Below are 23,009 nucleotides of genomic sequence, written 5' to 3' on the forward strand. Positions count from 1 at the left end.
TACTTCTTGTTCATTATTTAAATTTAATTTTTATTTTTTATCACAGCAAATTTGATTACACTATTCTGTTTGTTCTAGGTGTGCAAGATGTGGTTCTTTTACAGAAATACATATATGTATTCTTCTTCGGATCCTTTTCCCATGTAGGTTATGACACAATGTTGAGTAGTCTTCTCTTGGTATTCCGTAGGTCTTTGGTGATTACGTATTTCACCTGTGTTTGTGTATCTCTATTAACCCCAATATCGTAATGTAGCCAATCGTCACACTTTTCCATTTGGTGAACCATAGTTTGTTTAATGAATCTGTGATTGCCTTTCTCTGTGGAAATATCTTCATTGGTATCAATTTTTAGGTAACACCTTTAAGTGATATCATAGGATCGGTGTCTTTCGCTTTGTGACTCACTACAAGTTGCGTGATTACTTCTAGACTCATCTATGGTGCTGCAAATGGCATTGTTTCATTTTTTTCCCCAAGCAAATATTCTTTCTGTACAGGTACCAGTTCTTCTTTGTCCACCCATCCGTTGGTGGACTTTTTGGTTCCTTCCATATCTTGGCTATTGTAGTACTGCTTCAATGCAGATTTCCCTCCCTGTGTGTTTCCAGTTTGGTTTCCTTAGGTCATAGGTCCAAGATTCGGCCGGCTGGATCATAAGGTAGTTCAATGTTTACCTTTTGAAAGCACCTCCATTGTGTTTCCATTAGTGGGTCTTACCACATCCCAATCAGCACCGAAGGTACGCATTTCTCCACATCCCCTTTAACATTTAATATTTAAAGAATTTTTGCACTTGGCCATTCTGACTGTTGTGACCTGACACGTTTTTGTAATTTGGATTTGCATGTCCTTAACAATTCCTAATGTTCAGCATTTTCCCACGACTTTTACTTTTCCATTTAAAAAAATATAAAACGTGAGTACAATAAACCTCTTGAAATTTTCTTCTTCGAAGGTTGCCCTTTTGTGAAATTCTTGGTCGATTTTCGACCTCAGGAGTTTTTTTGAAGGCAAGTGTCATTTACATGCCTGCAATGATTGTGAATATTTCGTGACCTTTAGCACTGGGTTTAAAGCTGCTGTTGTGGGAAACGGCCTCAAGGTGGGAGCATTTTTCCATTATGAAATCTGGTTACTAAGGCAGCAGAGCCTTTCTGGAAGTCGTGTTCGTAGCTTGTAAATTACAATGAAATAGGCCAGGAGAAAGCCCCTTACGTTGATATCATTACTTCTTGTTCGTGTTTTTAATTTAATTTTTATTTTTTATCAGAGCAAGTTTGATTACACTATTCTGTTTGTTCTAGGTGTGCAAGATGTGGCTCTTTTACACATATACATATCTGTATTGTTCTTCGAATCCTTTTCCCATGTAGGTTATGACAGAATGTTGAGTAGTCTTCTCCTTGTATTCCATAGGTCTTTGGTGATTACATATTTCACATGTGTTTGTATATCTCTGTTAACCCCAATATCATAAAGTATTCAATCCTCACACCTTTCCATTTGGTGAACCATAAGTTTGTTTAATGAATCTGTGATTGCCTTTCTCTGTGGAAATATCTTCATTGGTATCAATTGTTAGGTAACACCTCTAAGTGATATCATAGGACAGGTGTCTTTCGCTTTCTGACTCACTACTAGTTGCGTGATTACTTCTAGACTCATCTATGGTGCTGCAAATGGCATTGTTTCATTTTTTTCCCCATGTAAATATTCTATCTGTATAGGTACCAGTTCTTCTTTGTCCACCCATCTGTTGATGCACTTTTTGGTTGCTTCTATATCTTGGCTGTTGTAATACTGCTGCAATGCAGATTTGCCTGCCTGTGTCTTTCCAATTCTGTCTTCTTAGGTTCTAGGTCCAGGAATGGGCCTGCTGGATCATATGGTAGCTCAATATATACCTTTTAAAGGCGCCTCCATTCTGTTCTCATTAGTGACTCTTTCCAGGTTTCGTCCCACTTCATGTTGAGGGTATGCATTTCTCCACAAGACCTTCAGCATTTCGTGTTTGTAGTTTTCTTGCTGATGGTTCTTCTGACTGGTGTGAGCTGATACGTCTTTGTGGTTGGATATGCATGCGTCTAATAATCCGTTGAAATTGCACTTTAAGGCATACCCTTTTTTTCCCCAAATTGTGTTTACAGCTTACTTCTTCAAATTGTTTTCTTAAAGTATGTGCCACATTTTGAAATTTTTTGGCCATTACCACCCTCAAGACATTTTGAAGGCACGTTTCATGTACAGCCCTGCAGTACTTTCTCATATGAAGTGACCATTAGCACAGGTTTTAAAGCTGCTGTTGCAGGTAACGGCCAGAGGGTGGCAGCATTTCTACGTTCCCCATGCTGGTACTAGGGAAACGGACCTTCCTGCCAGTGCTGTTCCTCAGTTATAAATTAGAGTGGAAGGTGCCCGGATAAACCCACAAATGGTGATGTCTCTTTACTCATGTTTGTTTTTTAAATTTAATTTCTATTTTTTAGTGGAGTAATATTCCATGGTGTACATGGGCCACTTCTTCTATGTGCATTCCTCTGTAGAAGGACATTTTCGTTGCTTCCAAGTGTTGGCTATGGTAAATATTGCTGGAGGACAGGTTTGCCAGCCTGTGCCTTTTTGATTCTCATTTTCTCAGGTGATAGGCAAAGCAGTGCGTATGCTCGATTGACTGGTAGCTCAATGTTGACCTTTTCAAGGCACCTCCATTGTGTTTTCATTAGTGGCTCTTACCTCTTCCCACTTAGCACCGGGGGTACGCATTTCTCCACATCCCCTTGAACATTTTTTGTTTACAGAATTTTTGCACATGGCCATTCTGACTGGTGTGAGCTGACAGGTTTTTGTAATTTGGATTTGCATGTCCTTAACAATTCCTAATGTTCAGCATTTTTCCACACCATTTTATTTTCTATTAGAAAAAAAAAGAAAAAAAGTGTGACTACAATATACTTCTTGAAATTTTCTTATTGGAAGATTGCCCTTTTTTGAATTTTTTGGTCGATTTTTGACCTCAGAATTTTTTTTCAGGGCATGTGTCATTTACAGGCCTGCAATGATTGTGAATATGTAATGACCTTTAGCCCTGGGTTTAAAGCTGCTGTTGTGGGAAACGGCCCCAAGGCGGCAGCATTTCTCCATTACCAAATCTGGTTACTAAGGCAGCAGAGCTTTTCTGGAAGTCCTATACCTAGGTTGTAAATTAGACTGGAATGTGGCAGGAAAAAGACCCTTAAGTTTATGTCTCATTACTTCTTGGGTTTTTTTTAAATTTAATTTTTATGTTTTATCAGAGCCAATTTGATTACACTGTTCTGATTGTTCTAGGTGTGCAAGATGTGTTTCTTTTACACATATACATATATGTATTCTTGTTCGGATCCTTTTCCCATGTAGGTTATGACACAATGTTGAGTAGTCTTCTCTTGGTATTCCGTAGGTGTTTGGTGATTACGTATTTCACCTCTATTAATCCCAATATCGTAATGAAGCCAATCGTCACACTTTTCCATTTGGGGAACCATAGTTTGTTTAATGAATCTGTGATTGCCTTTCTCTGTGGAAATATCTTCATTGGTATCAATGTTTAGGTAATACCTATAAGTGATATGATAGGATCGGTGTCTTTCACTTTCTGACTCACTACAAGTTGCGTGATTACTTCTAGACTCATGTATGGTGTTGCAAATGGCATTGTTTCATTTCTTTTTCCCTAGCAAATATTTCGTCTCTACTTGTGCCAGTTCTTCTTTGTCCACCCATCTGTTGGTGGACTTTTTGGTTCCTTCCATATCTTGGCTATTGTAATACTGCTGCAATGCAGATGTGCCTGCCTGTGTCTTTCCAATTCTGTTTTCTTAGGTTATAGGCCCAAGAATGCGCTTGCTGGAAAATATGGTAGCTCAATGTTTACCTTTGCAAAGCACCTCCACTGTGTTTCCATTAGTGGGTCTTACCACATCGCACTTAGCACCGAGGGTATGCATTTCTCCACATCCCCTTTTACATTTTATGTTTACAAAATTTTTGCACATGTGCATTCTGACTGGTGTGAGCTGATAGTTTTTTGTGATTCTGATTTACATGTCTTTAATAATTCTTAATGTTCAGCATATTTCCACGAGTTTTTCTTTTCTGTTAAAACAAAAAAGAAAAAATGTATGAGTACAATATACCGCCTGAAATTGTCTACTTGGAAGGTTGCCCTCTTTTGATCGTTTTGGTCAATTTTCACCCCAGGTTTTTCTTTGAGGGCAGGTGTCATTTACAGGCCTGCAATGATTGTGAATATTTAGTGACTTTTAGCACTCGGTTTAAAGCTGCTCTTGTGGGAAACGGCCACAAGGCGGCAGCATTTCTCCATTATGATATCTGGTTACTAGGGCAGCAGAGCCTTTCTGGAAGTGCTGTTCCTAGCTTGTAAATTGGAATGGAATGTGCCAGGAAAAAGCCCCTTAAGTTTATGTCTCATTACTTCTTGTTCGTTATTTAAATTTAATTTTTATTTTTTATCACAGCAAACTTGATTACACTATTCTGTTTGTTCTAGGTGTGCAAGATGTGGTTGTTTTACAGAAATACATATATGTGTTCTTCTTGGGATCCTTTTCCCATGTAGGTTATGACACAATGTTGAGTAGTCTTCTCTTGGTATTCCGTAGGTCTTTGGTGATTACGTATTTCACCTGTGTTTGTGTATCTCTATTAACCCCAATATTGTAATGTAGCCAATCGTCACACTTTTCCATTTGGTGAACCATAGTTTGTTTAATGAATCTGTGATTGCCTTTCTCTGTGGAAATATCTTCATTGGTATCAATTTTTAGGTAACACCTTTAAGTGATATCATAGGATCAGTGTCTTTCACTTTGCGACTCACTACAAGTTGCGTGATTACTTCTAGACTCATCTATGGTGCTGCAAATGACATAGTTTCATTTTTTTCCCCAAGCAAATATTCTTTCTGTACAGGTACCAGTTCTTCTTTGTCCACCCATCCGTTGGTGGACTTTTTGGTTCCTTCCATATCTTGGCTATTGTAATACTGCTGCAATGCAGATTTGCCTGCCTGTGTCTTTCCAATTCTGTCTACTTAGGTTATAGGTCCAAGAATGGGCCGGCTGGATCATAAGGTAGTTCAATGTTTACCTTTTGAAAGCACCTCCATTGTGTTTCCATTAGTGGGTCTTACCACATCCCAATCAGCACCGAAGGTACGCATTTCTCCACATCCCCTTTAACATTTAATGTTTAAAGAATTTTTGCACATGGCCATTCTGACTGTTGTGACCTGACAGGTTTTTGTAATTTGGATTTGCATGTCCTTAACAATTCCTAATGTTCAACATTTTCCCACGACTTTTACTTTTCCATTTAAAAAAATATATAACGTGAGTACAATAAACCTCTTGAAATTTTCTTCTTCGAAGGTTGCCCTTTTGTGAAATTCTTGGTCGATTTTCGACCTCAGGAGTTTTTTTTGAAGGCAAGTGTCATTTACATGCCTGCAATGATTGTGAATATTTCGTGACCTTTAGCACTGGGTTTAAAGCTGCTGTTGTGGGAAACGGCCTCAAGGTGGGAGCATTTTTCCATTATGAAATCTGGTTACTAAGGCAGCAGAGCCTTTCTGGAAGTCGTGTTCGTAGCTTGTAAATTACAGTGAAATAGGCCAGGAGAAAGCCCCTTACGTTGATATCATTACTTCTTGTTCGTGTTTTTAATTTAATTTTTATTTTTTATCAGAGCAAGTTTCATTACACTATTCTGTTTGTTCTAGGTGTGAAAGATGTGGCTCTTTTACACATATACATATCTGTATTGTTCTTCGAATCCTTTTCCCATGTAGGTTATGACAGAATGTTGAGTAGTCTTCTCCTTGTATTCCATAGGTCTTTGGTGATTACATATTTCACATGTGTTTGTATATCTCTGTTAACCCCAATATCATAAAGTATTCAATCCTCACACCTTTCCATTTGGTGAACCATAAGTTTGTTTAATGAATCTGTGATTGCCTTTCTCTGTGGAAATATCTTCATTGGTATCAATTGTTAGGTAACACCTCTAAGTGATATCATAGGACAGGTGTCTTTCGCTTTCTGACTCACTACTAGTTGCGTGATTACTTCTAGACTCATCTATGGTGCTGCAAATGGCATTGTTTCATTTTTTTTCCCCATGCAAATATTCTATCTGTACAGGTACCAGTTCTTCTTTGTCCACCCATCTGTTGATGGACTTTTTGGTTGCTTCCATATCTTGGCTGTGGTAATACTGCTGCAATGCAGATTTGCCTGCCTGTGTCTTTCCAATTCTGTCTTCTTAGGTTCTAGGTCCAGGAATGGGCCTGCTGGATCATATGGTAGCTCAATATATACCTTTTAAAGGCGCCTCCATTCTGTTCTCATTAGTGACTCTTTCTAGGTTTCGTCCCACTTCATGTTGAGGGTATGCATTTCTCCACAAGACCTTCAGCATTTCGTGTTTGTAGTTTTCTTGCTGATGGTTCTTCTGACTGGTGTGAGCTGATACCTCTTTGTGGTTGGATATGCATGCGTCTAATAATCCGTTGAAATTGCACTTTAAGGCATATCCTTTTTTCCCCCAAACTGTGTTTACAGCTTACTTCTTCAAATTGTTTTCTTAAAGTATGTGCCACATTTTGAAATTTTTTGGCCATTACCACCCTCAAGACATTTTGAAGGCACGTTTCATGTACAGCCCTGCAGTACTTTTTCATATGAAGTGACCATTAGCACAGGTTTTAAAGCTGCTGTTGCAGGTAACGGCCAGAGGGTGGCAGCATTTCTACGTTCCCCATGCTGGTACTAGGGAAACGGACCTTCCTGCCAGTGCTGTTCCTCGGTTATAAATTAGAGTGGAAGGTGCCCGGATCAACCCACAAAAGGTGATGTCTCCTTACTCATGTTTGTTTTTTAAATTTAATTTCCATTTTTTAGTGGAGTAATATTCCATGGTGTACATGGGCCACTTCTTCTTTGTGCATTCCTCTGTAGAAGGACATTTTCGTTGCTTCCAAGTGTTGGCTATGGTAAATATTGCTGGAGTACAGGTTTGCCAGCCTGTGCCTTTTTGATTCTCATTTTCTCAGGTGATAGGCAAAGCAGTGCGTATGCTTGATTGACTGGTAGCTCAATGTTGACCTTTTCAAGGCACCTCCATTGTGTTTTCATTAGTGGCTCTTACCTCTTCCCACTTAGCACCGGGGGTACGCATTTCTCCACATCCCCTTGAACATTTTTTGTTTACAGAATTTTTGCACATGGCCATTCTGACTGGTGTGAGCTGATAGGTTTTTGTAATTTGGATTTGCATGTCCTTAACGATTCCTAATGTTCAGCATTTTTCCACACCATTTTCTTTTCTATTAGAAAAAAAAAGAAAACAAGTGTGACTACAATATACTTCTTGAAATTTTCTTATTGGAAGATTGCCCTTTTTTGAATTTTTTGGTCGATTTTTGACCTCAGAATTTTTTTTCAGGGCATGTGTCATTTACAGGCCTGCAATGATTGTGAATATGTAATGACCTGTAGCCCTGGGTTTAAAGCTGCTGTTGTGGGAAACGGCCCCAAGGCGGCAGTATTTCTCCATTACCAAATCTGGTTACTAAGGCAGCAGAGCTTGTCTGGAAGTCGTATACATAGGTTGTAAATTAGACTGGAATGTGCCAGGAAAAAGACCCTTAAGTTTATGTCTCATTACTTCTTGGGGTTTTTTTAAATTTAATTTTTATGTTTTATCAGAGCCAATTTGATTACACTGTTCTGATTGTTCTAGGTGTGCAAGATGTGTTTCTTTTACACATATACATATATGTATTCTTGTTCGGATCCTTTTCCCATGTAGGTTATGACACAATGTTGAGTAGTCTTCTCTTGGTATTCCGTAGATGTTTGGTGATTACGTATTTCACCTGTGTTTGTGTATCTCTATTAACCCCAATATCGTAATGTAGCCAATCATCACACTTTTCCATTTGGTGAACCATAGTTTGTTTAATGAATCTGTGCTTGCCTTTCTCTGTGGAAATATCTTCATTGGTATCAATGTTTAGGTAACACCTTTAAGTGATATGATAGGATCGGTGTCTTTCACTTTCTGACTCACTACAAGTTGCGTGATTACTTCTAGACTCATGTATGGTGTTGCAAATGGTATTGTTTCATTTCTTTTTCCCTAGCAAATATTTCGTCTCTACTTGTGCCAGTTCTTCTTTGTCCACCCATCTGTTGGTGGACTTTTTGGTTCCTTCCATATCTTGGCTATTGTAATACTGCTGCAATGCAGATGTGCCTGCCTGTGTCTTTCCAATTCTGTTTTCTTAGGTTATAGGCCCAAGAATGCGCTTGCTGGAAAATACGGTAGCTCAATGTTTACCTTTTCAAAGCACCTCCACTGTGTTTCCATTAGTGGGTCTTACCACATCCCACTTAGCACCGAGGGTATGCATTTCTCCACATCCCCTTTTACATTTTATGTTTACAAAATTTTTGCACATGTGCATTCTGACTGGTGTGAGCTGATAGTTTTTTGTGATTCTGATTTACATGTCTTTAATAATTCTTAATGTTCAGCATATTTCCACGAGGTTTTCTTTTCTGTTAAAACAAAAAAGAAAAAATGTATGAGTACAGTATACCGCCTGAAATTGTCTTCTTGGAAGGTTGCCCTCTTTTGATCGTTTTGGTCAATTTTCGACCCCAGGTTTTTCTTTGAGGGCAGGTGTCATTTACAGGCCTGCAATGATTGTGAATATTTAGTGACTTTTAGCACTCGGTTTAAAGCTGCTCTTGTGGGAAACGGCCACAAGGCGGCAGCATTTCTCCCTTATGATATCTGGTTACTAGGGCAGCAGAGCCTTTCTGGAAGTGCTGTTCCTAGCTTGTAAATTGGAATGGAATGTGCCAGGAAAAAGCCCCTTAAGTTTATGTCTCATTACTTCTTGTTCGTTATTTAAATTTAATTTTTATTTTTTATCACAGCAAATTTGATTACACTATTCTGTTTGTTCTAGGTGTGCAAGATGTGGTTCTTTTACACAAATACATATATGTATTCTTCTTCGGATCCTTTTCCCATGTAGGTTATGACACAATGTTGAGTAGTCTTCTCTTGGTATTCCGTAGGTCTTTGGTGATTACGTATTTCACCTGTGTTTGTGTATCTCTATTAACCGCAATATCGTAATGTAGCCAATCGTCACACTTTTCCATTTGGTGAACCATAGTTTGTTTAATGAATCTGTGATTGCCTTTCTCTGTGGAAATATCTTCATTGGTATCAATTTTTAGGTAACACCTTTAAGTGATATCATAGGATCGGTGTCTTTCGCTTTGTGACTCACTACAAGTTGCGTGATTACTTCTAGACTCATCTATGGTGTTGCAAATGGCATTGTTTCATTTCTTTTTCCCTAGCAAATATTCTTTCTGTACAGGTACCAGTTCTTCTTTGTCCACCCATCTGTTGGTGGACTTTTTGGTTCCTTCCATATCTTGGCTATTGTAATACTGCTGCAATGCAGATTTGCCTGCCTGTGTCTTCCCAATTCTGTTTTCTTAGGTTATAGGCCCAAGAATGCGCTTGCTGGAAAATATGGTAGCTCAATGTTTACCTTTTCAAAGCACCTCCACTGTGTTTCCATTAGTGGGTCTTACCACATCCTACTTAGCACCGAGGGTATGCATTTCTCCACATCCCCTTTTACATTTGATGTTTACAAAATTTTTGCACATGTGCGTTCTGACTGGTGTGAGCTGATAGTTTTTTGTGATTCTGATTTACATGTCTTTAATAATTCTTAATGTTCAGCATATTTCCACGAGGTTTTCTTCTGTTAAAACAAAAAAGAAAAAATGTATGAGTACCATATACCGCCTGAAATTGTCTTCTTGGAAGGTTGCACTCTTTTGAATGTTTGGTCAATTTTCGACCCCAGGTCTTTCTTTGAGGGCAGGTGTCATTTACAGGCCTGCAATGATTGTGAATATTTAGTGACTTTTAGCACTCGGTTTAAAGCTGCTCTTGTGGGAAATGGCCACAAGGCGGCAGCATTTCTCCATTATGATATCTGGTTACTAGGGCAGCAGAGCTTTTCTGGAAGTGCTGTTCCTAGCTTGTAAATTTGAATGGAATGTGCAAGGAAAAAGCCCCTTAAGTTTATGTCTCATTACTTCTTGTTCATTATTTAAATTTAATTTTTATTTTTTATCACAGCAAATTTGATTACACTATTCTGTTTGTTCTAGGTGTGCAAGATGTGGTTCTTTTACAGAAATACATATATGTATTCTTCTTCGGATCCTTTTCCCATGTAGGTTATGACACAATGTTGAGTAGTCTTCTCTTGGTATTCCGTAGGTCTTTGGTGATTACGTATTTCACCTGTGTTTGTGTATCTCTATTAACCCCAATATCGTAATGTAGCCAATCGTCACACTTTTCCATTTGGTGAACCATAGTTTGTTTAATGAATCTGTGATTGCCTTTCTCTGTGGAAATATCTTCATTGGTATCAATTTTTAGGTAACACCTTTAAGTGATATCATAGGATCGGTGTCTTTCGCTTTGTGACTCACTACAAGTTGCGTGATTACTTCTAGACTCATCTATGGTGCTGCAAATGGCATTGTTTCATTTTTTTCCCCAAGCAAATATTCTTTCTGTACAGGTACCAGTTCTTCTTTGTCCACCCATCCGTTGGTGGACTTTTTGGTTCCTTCCATATCTTGGCTATTGTAGTACTGCTTCAATGCAGATTTCCCTCCCTGTGTGTTTCCAGTTTGGTTTCCTTAGGTCATAGGTCCAAGATTCGGCCGGCTGGATCATAAGGTAGTTCAATGTTTACCTTTTGAAAGCACCTCCATTGTGTTTCCATTAGTGGGTCTTACCACATCCCAATCAGCACCGAAGGTACGCATTTCTCCACATCCCCTTTAACATTTAATATTTAAAGAATTTTTGCACTTGGCCATTCTGACTGTTGTGACCTGACACGTTTTTGTAATTTGGATTTGCATGTCCTTAACAATTCCTAATGTTCAGCATTTTCCCACGACTTTTACTTTTCCATTTAAAAAAATATTAAACGTGAGTACAATAAACCTCTTGAAATTTTCTTCTTCGAAGGTTGCCCTTTTGTGAAATTCTTGGTCGATTTTCGACCTCAGGAGTTTTTTTGAAGGCAAGTGTCATTTACATGCCTGCAATGATTGTGAATATTTCGTGACCTTTAGCACTGGGTTTAAAGCTGCTGTTGTGGGAAACGGCCTCAAGGTGGGAGCATTTTTCCATTATGAAATCTGGTTACTAAGGCAGCAGAGCCTTTCTGGAAGTCGTGTTCGTAGCTTGTAAATTACAATGAAATAGGCCAGGAGAAAGCCCCTTACGTTGATATCATTACTTCTTGTTCGTGTTTTTAATTTAATTTTTATTTTTTATCAGAGCAAGTTTGATTACACTATTCTGTTTGTTCTAGGTGTGCAAGATGTGGCTCTTTTACACATATACATATCTGTATTGTTCTTCGAATCCTTTTCCCATGTAGGTTATGACAGAATGTTGAGTAGTCTTCTCCTTGTATTCCATAGGTCTTTGGTGATTACATATTTCACATGTGTTTGTATATCTCTGTTAACCCCAATATCATAAAGTATTCAATCCTCACACCTTTCCATTTGGTGAACCATAAGTTTGTTTAATGAATCTGTGATTGCCTTTCTCTGTGGAAATATCTTCATTGGTATCAATTGTTAGGTAACACCTCTAAGTGATATCATAGGACAGGTGTCTTTCGCTTTCTGACTCACTACTAGTTGCGTGATTACTTCTAGACTCATCTATGGTGCTGCAAATGGCATTGTTTCATTTTTTTCCCCATGTAAATATTCTATCTGTATAGGTACCAGTTCTTCTTTGTCCACCCATCTGTTGATGCACTTTTTGGTTGCTTCTATATCTTGGCTGTTGTAATACTGCTGCAATGCAGATTTGCCTGCCTGTGTCTTTCCAATTCTGTCTTCTTAGGTTCTAGGTCCAGGAATGGGCCTGCTGGATCATATGGTAGCTCAATATATACCTTTTAAAGGCGCCTCCATTCTGTTCTCATTAGTGACTCTTTCCAGGTTTCGTCCCACTTCATGTTGAGGGTATGCATTTCTCCACAAGACCTTCAGCATTTCGTGTTTGTAGTTTTCTTGCTGATGGTTCTTCTGACTGGTGTGAGCTGATACGTCTTTGTGGTTGGATATGCATGCGTCTAATAATCCGTTGAAATTGCACTTTAAGGCATACCCTTTTTTTCCCCAAATTGTGTTTACAGCTTACTTCTTCAAATTGTTTTCTTAAAGTATGTGCCACATTTTGAAATTTTTTGGCCATTACCACCCTCAAGACATTTTGAAGGCACGTTTCATGTACAGCCCTGCAGTACTTTCTCATATGAAGTGACCATTAGCACAGGTTTTAAAGCTGCTGTTGCAGGTAACGGCCAGAGGGTGGCAGCATTTCTACGTTCCCCATGCTGGTACTAGGGAAACGGACCTTCCTGCCAGTGCTGTTCCTCAGTTATAAATTAGAGTGGAAGGTGCCCGGATAAACCCACAAATGGTGATGTCTCTTTACTCATGTTTGTTTTTTAAATTTAATTTCTATTTTTTAGTGGAGTAATATTCCATGGTGTACATGGGCCACTTCTTCTATGTGCATTCCTCTGTAGAAGGACATTTTCGTTGCTTCCAAGTGTTGGCTATGGTAAATATTGCTGGAGGACAGGTTTGCCAGCCTGTGCCTTTTTGATTCTCATTTTCTCAGGTGATAGGCAAAGCAGTGCGTATGCTCGATTGACTGGTAGCTCAATGTTGACCTTTTCAAGGCACCTCCATTGTGTTTTCATTAGTGGCTCTTACCTCTTCCCACTTAGCACCGGGGGTACGCATTTCTCCACATCCCCTTGAACATTTTTTGTTTACAGAATTTTTGCACATGGCCATTCTGACTGGTGTGAGCTGACAGGTTTTTGTAATTTGGATTTGCATGTCCTTAACAATTCCTAATGTTCAGCATTTTTCCACACCATTTTATTTTCTATTAGAAAAAAAAAGAAAAAAAGTGTGACTACAATATACTTCTTGAAATTTTCTTATTGGAAGATTGCCCTTTTTTGAATTTTTTGGTCGATTTTTGACCTCAGAATTTTTTTTCAGGGCATGTGTCATTTACAGGCCTGCAATGATTGTGAATATGTAATGACCTTTAGCCCTGGGTTTAAAGCTGCTGTTGTGGGAAACGGCCCCAAGGCGGCAGCATTTCTCCATTACCAAATCTGGTTACTAAGGCAGCAGAGCTTTTCTGGAAGTCCTATACCTAGGTTGTAAATTAGACTGGAATGTGGCAGGAAAAAGACCCTTAAGTTTATGTCTCATTACTTCTTGGGTTTTTTTTAAATTTAATTTTTATGTTTTATCAGAGCCAATTTGATTACACTGTTCTGATTGTTCTAGGTGTGCAAGATGTGTTTCTTTTACACATATACATATATGTATTCTTGTTCGGATCCTTTTCCCATGTAGGTTATGACACAATGTTGAGTAGTCTTCTCTTGGTATTCCGTAGGTGTTTGGTGATTACGTATTTCACCTCTATTAATCCCAATATCGTAATGAAGCCAATCGTCACACTTTTCCATTTGGGGAACCATAGTTTGTTTAATGAATCTGTGATTGCCTTTCTCTGTGGAAATATCTTCATTGGTATCAATGTTTAGGTAATACCTATAAGTGATATGATAGGATCGGTGTCTTTCACTTTCTGACTCACTACAAGTTGCGTGATTACTTCTAGACTCATGTATGGTGTTGCAAATGGCATTGTTTCATTTCTTTTTCCCTAGCAAATATTTCGTCTCTACTTGTGCCAGTTCTTCTTTGTCCACCCATCTGTTGGTGGACTTTTTGGTTCCTTCCATATCTTGGCTATTGTAATACTGCTGCAATGCAGATGTGCCTGCCTGTGTCTTTCCAATTCTGTTTTCTTAGGTTATAGGCCCAAGAATGCGCTTGCTGGAAAATATGGTAGCTCAATGTTTACCTTTGCAAAGCACCTCCACTGTGTTTCCATTAGTGGGTCTTACCACATCGCACTTAGCACCGAGGGTATGCATTTCTCCACATCCCCTTTTACATTTTATGTTTACAAAATTTTTGCACATGTGCATTCTGACTGGTGTGAGCTGATAGTTTTTTGTGATTCTGATTTACATGTCTTTAATAATTCTTAATGTTCAGCATATTTCCACGAGTTTTTCTTTTCTGTTAAAACAAAAAAGAAAAAATGTATGAGTACAATATACCGCCTGAAATTGTCTACTTGGAAGGTTGCCCTCTTTTGATCGTTTTGGTCAATTTTCACCCCAGGTTTTTCTTTGAGGGCAGGTGTCATTTACAGGCCTGCAATGATTGTGAATATTTAGTGACTTTTAGCACTCGGTTTAAAGCTGCTCTTGTGGGAAACGGCCACAAGGCGGCAGCATTTCTCCATTATGATATCTGGTTACTAGGGCAGCAGAGCCTTTCTGGAAGTGCTGTTCCTAGCTTGTAAATTGGAATGGAATGTGCCAGGAAAAAGCCCCTTAAGTTTATGTCTCATTACTTCTTGTTCGTTATTTAAATTTAATTTTTATTTTTTATCACAGCAAACTTGATTACACTATTCTGTTTGTTCTAGGTGTGCAAGATGTGGTTGTTTTACAGAAATACATATATGTGTTCTTCTTGGGATCCTTTTCCCATGTAGGTTATGACACAATGTTGAGTAGTCTTCTCTTGGTATTCCGTAGGTCTTTGGTGATTACGTATTTCACCTGTGTTTGTGTATCTCTATTAACCCCAATATTGTAATGTAGCCAATCGTCACACTTTTCCATTTGGTGAACCATAGTTTGTTTAATGAATCTGTGATTGCCTTTCTCTGTGGAAATATCTTCATTGGTATCAATTTTTAGGTAACACCTTTAAGTGATATCATAGGATCAGTGTCTTTCACTTTGCGACTCACTACAAGTTGCGTGATTACTTCTAGACTCATCTATGGTGCTGCAAATGACATAGTTTCATTTTTTTCCCCAAGCAAATATTCTTTCTGTACAGGTACCAGTTCTTCTTTGTCCACCCATCCGTTGGTGGACTTTTTGGTTCCTTCCATATCTTGGCTATTGTAATACTGCTGCAATGCAGATTTGCCTGCCTGTGTCTTTCCAATTCTGTCTACTTAGGTTATAGGTCCAAGAATGGGCCGGCTGGATCATAAGGTAGTTCAATGTTTACCTTTTGAAAGCACCTCCATTGTGTTTCCATTAGTGGGTCTTACCACATCCCAATCAGCACCGAAGGTACGCATTTCTCCACATCCCCTTTAACATTTAATGTTTAAAGAATTTTTGCACATGGCCATTCTGACTGTTGTGACCTGACAGGTTTTTGTAATTTGGATTTGCATGTCCTTAACAATTCCTAATGTTCAACATTTTCCCACGACTTTTACTTTTCCATTTAAAAAAATATATAACGTGAGTACAATAAACCTCTTGAAATTTTCTTCTTCGAAGGTTGCCCTTTTGTGAAATTCTTGGTCGATTTTAGACCTCAGGAGTTTTTTTTGAAGGCAAGTGTCATTTACATGCCTGCAATGATTGTGAATATTTCGTGACCTTTAGCACTGGGTTTAAAGCTGCTGTTGTGGGAAACGGCCTCAAGGTGGGAGCATTTTTCCATTATGAAATCTGGTTACTAAGGCAGCAGAGCCTTTCTGGAAGTCGTGTTCGTAGCTTGTAAATTACAGTGAAATAGGCCAGGAGAAAGCCCCTTACGTTGATATCATTACTTCTTGTTCGTGTTTTTAATTTAATTTTTATTTTTTATCAGAGCAAGTTTCATTACACTATTCTGTTTGTTCTAGGTGTGAAAGATGTGGCTCTTTTACACATATACATATCTGTATTGTTCTTCGAATCCTTTTCCCATGTAGGTTATGACAGAATGTTGAGTAGTCTTCTCCTTGTATTCCATAGGTCTTTGGTGATTACATATTTCACATGTGTTTGTATATCTCTGTTAACCCCAATATCATAAAGTATTCAATCCTCACACCTTTCCATTTGGTGAACCATAAGTTTGTTTAATGAATCTGTGATTGCCTTTCTCTGTGGAAATATCTTCATTGGTATCAATTGTTAGGTAACACCTCTAAGTGATATCATAGGACAGGTGTCTTTCGCTTTCTGACTCACTACTAGTTGCGTGATTACTTCTAGACTCATCTATGGTGCTGCAAATGGCATTGTTTCATTTTTTTTCCCCATGCAAATATTCTATCTGTACAGGTACCAGTTCTTCTTTGTCCACCCATCTGTTGATGGACTTTTTGGTTGCTTCCATATCTTGGCTGTGGTAATACTGCTGCAATGCAGATTTGCCTGCCTGTGTCTTTCCAATTCTGTCTTCTTAGGTTCTAGGTCCAGGAATGGGCCTGCTGGATCATATGGTAGCTCAATATATACCTTTTAAAGGCGCCTCCATTCTGTTCTCATTAGTGACTCTTTCTAGGTTTCGTCCCACTTCATGTTGAGGGTATGCATTTCTCCACAAGACCTTCAGCATTTCGTGTTTGTAGTTTTCTTGCTGATGGTTCTTCTGACTGGTGTGAGCTGATACCTCTTTGTGGTTGGATATGCATGCGTCTAATAATCCGTTGAAATTGCACTTTAAGGCATATCCTTTTTTCCCCCAAACTGTGTTTACAGCTTACTTCTTCAAATTGTTTTCTTAAAGTATGTGCCACATTTTGAAATTTTTTGGCCATTACCACCCTCAAGACATTTTGAAGGCACGTTTCATGTACAGCCCTGCAGTACTTTTTCATATGAAGTGACCATTAGCACAGGTTTTAAAGCTGCTGTTGCAGGTAACGGCCAGAGGGTGGCAGCATTTCTACGTTCCCCATGCTGGTACTAGGGAAACGGACCTTCCTGCCAGTGCTGTTCCTCGGTTATAAATTAGAGTGGAAGGTGCCCGGATCAACCCACAAAAGGTGATGTCTCCTTACTCATGTTTGTTTTTTAAATTTAATTTCCATTTTTTAGTGGAGTAATAGTCCATGGTGTACATGGGCCACTTCTTCTTTGTGCATTCCTCTGTAGAAGGACATTTTCGTTGCTTCCAAGTGTTGGCTATGGTAAATATTGCTGGAGTACAGGTTTGCCAGCCTGTGCCTTTTTGATTCTCATTTTCTCAGGTGATAGGCAAAGCAGTGCGTATGCTTGATTGACTGGTAGCTCAATGTTGACCTTTTCAAGGCACCTCCATTGTGTTTTCATTAGTGGCTCTTACCTCTTCCCACTTAGCACCGGGGGTACGCATTTCTCCACATCCCCTTGAACATTTTTTGTTTACAGAATTTTTGCACATGGCCATTCTGACTGGTGTGAGCTGATAGGTTTTTGTAATTTGGATTTGCATGTCCTTAACGATTCCTAATGTTCAGCATTTTTCCACACCATTTTCTTTTCTATTAGAAAAAAAAAGAAAACAAGTGTGACTACAATATACTTCTTGAAATTTTCTTATTGGAAGATTGCCCATTTTTGAATTCTTTGGTCGATTTTTGACCTCAGAATTTTTTTTCAGGGCATGTGTCATTTACAGGCCTGCAATGATTGTGAATATGTAATGACCTGTAGCCCTGGGTTTAAAGCTGCTGTTGTGGGAAACGGCCCCAAGGCGGCAGCATTTCTCCATTACCAAATCTGGTTACTAAGGCAGCAGAGCTTTTCTGGAAGTCGTAAACCTAGGTTGTAAATTAGACTGGAATGTGCCAGGAAAAAGACCCTTAAGTTTATGTCTCATTACTTCTTGGGGTTTTTTTAAATTTAATTTTTATGTTTTATCAGAGCCAATTTGATTACACTGTTCTGATTGTTCTAGGTGTGCAAGATGTGTTTCTTTTACACATATACATATATGTATTCTTGTTCGGATCCTTTTCCCATGTAGGTTATGACACAATGTTGAGTAGTCTTCTCTTGGTATTCCGTAGGTGTTTGGTGATTACGTATTTCACCTGTGTTGGTATACCTCTATTAACCCCAATATCGTAATGAAGCCAATCCTCACACTTTTCCATTTGGTGAACCATAGTTTGTTTAATGAATCTGTGATTGCCTTTCTCTGTGGAAATATCTTCATTGGTATCAATGTTTAGGTAACACCTTTAAGTGATATGATAGGATCGGTGTCTTTCACTTTCTGACTCACTACAAGTTGCGTGATTACTTCTAGACTCATGTATGGTGTTGCAAATGGCATTGTTTCATTTCTTTTTCCCTAGCAAATATTTCGTCTCTACTTGTGCCAGTTCTTCTTTGTCCACCCATCTGTTGGTGGACTTTTTGGTTCCTTCCATATCTTGGCTATTGTAATACTGCTGCAATGCAGATGTGCCTGCCTGTGTCTTTCCAATTCTGTTTTCTTAGGTTATAGGCCCAAGAATGCGCTTGCTGGAAAATACGGTAGCTCAATGTTTACCTTTGCAAAGCACCTCCACTGTGTTTCCATTAGTGGGTCTTACCACATCGCACTTATCACCGAGGGTATGCATTTCTCCACATCCCCTTTTACATTTTATGTTTACAAAATTTTTGCACATGTGCATTCTGACTGGTGTGAGCTGATAGTTTTTTGTGATTCTGATTTACATGTCTTTAATAATTCTTAATGTTCAGCATATTTCCACGAGGTTTTCTTTTCTGTTAAAACAAAAAAGGAAAAATGTATGAGTACAATATACCGCCTGAAATTGTCTTCTTGGAAGGTTGCCCTCTTTTGATCGTTTTGGTCAATTTTCGACCCCAGGTTTTTCTTTGAGGGCAGGTGTCATTTACAGGCCTGCAATGATTGTGAATATTTAGTGACTTTTAGCACTCGGTTTAAAGCTGCTCTTGTGGGAAATGGCCACAAGGCGGCAGCATTTCTCCATTATGATATCTGGTTACTAGGGCAGCAGAGCCTTTCTGGAAGTGCTGTTCATAGCTTGTAAATTGGAATGGAATGTGCCAGGAAAAAGCCCCTTAAGTTTATGTCTCATTACTTCTTGTTTGTTATTTAAATTTAATTTTTATTTTTTATCAGAGCAAGTTTGATTACACTATTCTGTTTGTTCTAGATGTGCAAGATGTGGTTCTTTTAGACAAATACATATATGTATTCTTCTTCGGATCCTTTTCCCATGTAGGTTATGACACAATGTTGAGTAGTCTTCTCTTGGTATTCCGTAGGTGTTTGGGGATTACGTATTTCACCTGTGTTTGTGTATCTCTATTAACCCCAATATCGTAATGTAGCCAATCGTCACACTTTTCCATTTGGTGAACCATAGTTTGTTTAATGAATCTGTGATTGCCTTTCTCTGTGGAAATATCTTCATTGGTATCAATTTTTAGGTAACACCTTTAAGTGATATCATAGGATCGGTGTCTTTCGCTTTGTGACTCACTACAAGTTGCGTGATTACTTCTAGACTCATCTATGGTGCTGCAAATGGCATTGTTTCATTTTTTTCCCCAAGCAAATATTCTTTCTGTACAGGTACCAGTTCTTCTTTGTCCACCCATCCGTTGGTGGACTTTTTGGTTCCTTTCATATCTTGGCTATTGTAATACTGCTGCAATGCAGATTTCCCTGCCTGTGTGTTTCCAGTTCGGTCTCCTTAGTTCATAGGTCCAAGAATGGGCCGGCTGGATCAAAAGGTAGTTCAATGTTTACCTTTTGAAAGCACCTCCATTGTGTTTCCATTAGTGGGTCTTACCACATCCCAATCAGCACCGAAGGTACGCATTTCTCCACATCCCCTTTAACATTTAATGTTTAAAGAATTTTTGCACATGGCCATTCTGACTGTTGTGACCTGACAGGTTTTTGTAATTTGGATTTGCATGTCCTTAACAATTCCTAATGTTCAGCATTTTCCCACGACTTTTACTTTTCCATTTAAAAAAATATAAAACGTGAGTATAATAAACCTCTTGAAATTTTCTTCTTCGAAGGTTGCCCTTTTGTGAAATTCTTGGTCGATTTTCGACCTCAGGAGTTTTTTTGAAGGCAAGTGTCATTTACATGCCTGCAATGATTGTGAATATTTCGTGACCTTTAGCACTGGGTTTAAAGCTGCTGTTGTGGGAAACGGCCTCAAGGTGGGAGCATTTTTCCATTATGAAATCTGGTTACTAAGGCAGCAGAGCCTTTCTGGAAGTCGTGTTCATAGCTTGTAAATTACAATGAAATAGGCCAGGAGAAAGCCCCTTACGTTGATATCATTACTTTTTGTTCGTGTTTTTAATTTAATTTTTATTTTTTATCAGAGCAAGTTTGATTACACTATTCTGTTTGTTCTAGGTGTGCAAGATGTGGCTCTTTTACACATATACATATCTGTATTGTTCTTCGAATCCTTTTCCCATGTAGGTTATGACAGAATGTTGAGTAGTCTTCTCCTTGTATTCCATAGGTCTTTGGTGATTACATATTTCACATGTGTTTGTATATCTCTGTTAACCCCAATATCATAAAGTATTCAATCCTCACACCTTTCCATTTGGTGAACCATAAGTTTGTTTAATGAATCTGTGATTGCCTTTCTCTGTGGAAATATCTTCATTGGTATCAATTGTTAGGTAACACCTCTAAGTGATATCACAGGACAGGTGTCTTTCGCTTTCTGACTCACTACTAGTTGCGTGATTACTTCTAGACTCATCTATGGTGCTGCAAATGGCATTGTTTCATTTTTTTCCCCATGCAAATATTCTATCTGTACAGGTACCAGTTCTTCTTTGTCCACCCATCTGTTGATGGACTTTTTGGTTGCTTCCATATCTTGGCTCTTGTAATACTGCTGCAATGCAGATTTGCCTGCCTGTGTCTTTCCAATTCTGTCTTCTTAGGTTCTAGGTCCAGGAATGGGCCTGCTGGATCATATGGTAGCTCAATATATACCTTTTAAAGGCGCCTCCATTCTGTTCTCATTAGTGACTCTTTCCAGGTTTCGTCCCACTTCATGTTGAGGGTATGCATTTCTCCACAAGACCTTCAGCATTTCGTGTTTGTAGTTTTCTTGCTGATGGTTCTTCTGACTGGTGTGAGCTGATACGTATTTGTGGTTGGATATGCATGCGTCTAATAATCCGTTGAAATTGCACTTTAAGGCATATCCTTTTTTTCCCCAAATTGTGTTTACAGCTTACTTCTTCAAATTGTTTTCTTAAAGTATGTGCCACATTTTGAAATTTTTTGGCCATTACCACCCTCAAGACATTTTGAAGGCACGTTTCATGTACAGCCCTGCAGTACTTTCTCATATGAAGTGACCATTAGCACAGGTTTTAAAGCTGCTGTTGCAGGTAACGGCCAGAGGGTGGCAGCATTTCTACGTTCCCCATGCTGGTACTAGGGAAACGGACCTTCCTGCCAGTGCTGTTCCTCAGTTATAATTTAGAGTGGAAGGTGCCCGGATCAACCCACAAAAGTTGATGTCTCCTTACTCATGTTTGTTTTTTAAATTTAATTTCTATTTCTTAGTGGAGTAATATTCCATGGTGTACATGGGCCACTTTTTCTTTGTGCATTCCTCTGTAGAAGGACATTTTCGTTGCTTCCAGGTGTTGGCTATGGTAAATATTGCTGGAGTACAGGTTTGCCAGCCTGTGCCTTTTTGATTCTCATTTTCTCAGGTGATAGGCAAAGCAGTGCGTATGCTCCATTGACTGGTAGCTCAATGTTGACCTTTTCAAGGCACCTCCATTGTGTTTTCATTAGTGGCTCTTACCTCTTCCCACTTAGCACCGGGGGTACGCATTTCTCCACATCCCCTTGAACATTTTTTGTTTACAGAATTTTTGCACATGGCCATTCTGACTGGTGTGAGCTGATAGGTTTTTGTAATTTGGATTTGCATGTCCTTAACGATTCCTAATGTTCAGCATTTTTCCACACCATTTTCTTTTCTATTAGAAAAAAAAGAAAACAAGTGTGACTACAATATACTTCTTGAAATTTTCTTATTGGAAGATTGCCCATTTTTGAATTCTTTGGTCGATTTTTGACCTCAGAATTTTTTTTCAGGGCATGTGTCATTTACAGGCCTGCAATGATTGTGAATATGTAATGACCTGTAGCCCTGGGTTTAAAGCTGCTGTTGTGGGAAACGGCCCCAAGGCGGCAGCATTTCTCCATTACCAAATCTGGTTACTAAGGCAGCAGAGCTTTTCTGGAAGTCGTAAACCTAGGTTGTAAATTAGACTGGAATGTGCCAGGAAAAAGACCCTTAAGTTTATGTCTCATTACTTCTTGGGGTTTTTTTAAATTTAATTTGTATGTTTTATCAGAGCCAATTTGATTACACTGTTCTGATTGTTTTAGGTGTGCAAGATGTGTTTCTTTTACACATATACATATATGTATTCTTGTTCGGATCCTTTTCCCATGTAGGTTATGACACAATGTTGAGTAGTCTTCTCTTGGTATTCCGTAGGTGTTTGGTGATTACGTATTTCACCTGTGTTTGTATACCTCTATTAACCCCAATATCGTAATGAAGCCAATCCTCACACTTTTCCATTTGGTGAACCATACTTTGTTTAATGAATCTGTGATTGCCTTTCTCTGTGGAAATATCTTCATTGGTATCAATGTTTAGGGAACACCTTTAAGTGATATGATAGGATCGGTGTCTTTCACTTTCTGACTCACTACAAGTTGCGTGATTACTTCTAGACTCATGTATGGTGTTGCAAATGGCATTGTTTCATTTCTTTTTCCCTAGCAAATATTTCGTCTCTACTTGTGCCAGTTCTTCTTTGTCCACCCATCTGTTGGTGGACTTTTTGGTTCCTTCCATATCTTGGCTATTGTAATACTGCTGCAATGCAGATGTGC

This window comes from Eubalaena glacialis, chromosome 12 (genome assembly GCF_028564815.1).
Source record: "Eubalaena glacialis isolate mEubGla1 chromosome 12, mEubGla1.1.hap2.+ XY, whole genome shotgun sequence".
NCBI lineage: Eukaryota > Metazoa > Chordata > Mammalia > Artiodactyla > Balaenidae > Eubalaena > Eubalaena glacialis.